We start from the raw sequence: 1,741 nt of genomic DNA, 5'->3' as shown, positions 1-1,741 counted from the left end.
GATAGAGGGGGGTGTAGTGGGATGTAGATAGAGGGGGGTGTAGTGGGATGTAGATAGAGGGGGGTGTAGTGGGATGTAGATAGAGGGGGGTGTAGTGGGATGTAGATAGAGGGGGGTGTAGTGGGATGTAGATAGAGGGGGGTGTAGTGGGATGTAGATAGAGGGGGGTGTAGTGGGATGTAGATAGAGGGGGGTGTAGTGGGATGTAGATAGAGGGGGGTGTAGTGGGATGTAGATAGAGGGGGGTGTAGTGGGATGTAGATAGAGGGGGGTGTAGTGGGATGTAGATAGAGGGGGGTGTAGTGGGAGGTAGTGGGAGGTAGTGGAAGGTAGTGGGAGGTAGTGGGAGGTAGTGGGAGGTAGTGGGAGGTAGTGGGAGGTAGATAGTGGGAGGTAGATAGTGGGAGGTAGTGGGAGGTAGTGGGAGGTAGTGGGAGGTAGTGGGAGGTAGTGGGGGGTAGTGGGAGGTAGATAGTGGGAGGTAGCTAGTGGGAGGTAGTGGGAGGTAGTGGGAAGTAGTGGGAGGTAGTGGGGGGTAGTGGAAGGTAGTGGGAGGTTAGTGGGAGGTAGATAGTGGGAGGTAGCTAGTGGGAGGTAGTGGGAAGTAGTGGGAGGTAGTGGGGGGTAGTGGAAGGTAGTGGGAGGTTAGTGGGAGGTAGATAGTGGGAGGTAGCTAGTGGGAGGTAGTGGGCGATAGATTACTAAAATGACTTTTTCCACTGTTACTGACACTATGGACCAGACTCTTTGTCCCGGTGAGTTATCATCACTGCTGAACCAGACAAAGTGGTTTCTCTTTCACCTCAATTAATTACACTTCACTGCCTTACATGTCTGCCTTCTCCCTCTCCATCTCTCTAAATCTCAACATATGTCTCTCTCCCCTCCCTCTCTCCCCTCCCTTCCTCTCTCCCCTCCCTCTCTCCCCTCCCTCCCCTCCCTCTCTCCCTCCCTCTCTCCCCTCCCTCTCTCCCCTCCCTCCCTCTCTCCCTCTCCCCTCCCTCCCTCTCTCCCCTCTCTCTGTAATAACAAATGAAAGGCCATCCACTGTTTAATCAAGCCAGAGGACAGAAACAGATTGTATTGGAAAGACTAATACAGTGTGAGTGTAAGGTCTTTCTTCCTGGGATGAAGGAGAGGACCAAAATGCAGCGCAGTTAGTGTTCAACATGTTTAATTTAACAATAAACGATGAACATTAACAAAATAACAAACGTGAAAGCCGAGACAGTCCTATCTGGTGCAGAACACAAACACAGAGACAGGAAACAACCACCCACAATCCCCAACACAAAACAAGCCACCTATATATGATTCTCAATCAGGGACAACGATTGACAGCTGTCTCTGATTGAGAACCATATCAGGCTGAACACAGAAACAGACAAACTAGACACACAACATAGAATTCCCACCCAGCTCACGTCCTGACCAACACTAAACAAGCAAAACACATAAGAACTCTGGTCAGGACGTTACAGTGAGAGTCCCAAATAGCACACTATTATCTATGTAGTGCACCCTATTCCCTCTTAAGGGCTCTTGTCCCATAGGGCTCTGGTCAAAAGTAGTGCACTATATAGGGAATATATAGGGAATAGGGCTCTGGTCAAAAGTAGTGCACTATATAGGGAATATATAGGGAATAGGGCTCTGGACAAAAGTAGTGCACTATATAGGGAATATATAGGGAATAGGGCTCTGGACAAAAGTAGTGCACTATATAGGGAATATATAGGGA

Source organism: Salvelinus fontinalis, chromosome 13 (genome assembly GCF_029448725.1).
Source record: "Salvelinus fontinalis isolate EN_2023a chromosome 13, ASM2944872v1, whole genome shotgun sequence".
NCBI classification, from domain to species: domain Eukaryota; kingdom Metazoa; phylum Chordata; class Actinopteri; order Salmoniformes; family Salmonidae; genus Salvelinus; species Salvelinus fontinalis.
The sequence above is the reverse complement of the archived record's forward strand: the minus strand, read 5'-3'. Positions refer to the sequence as shown.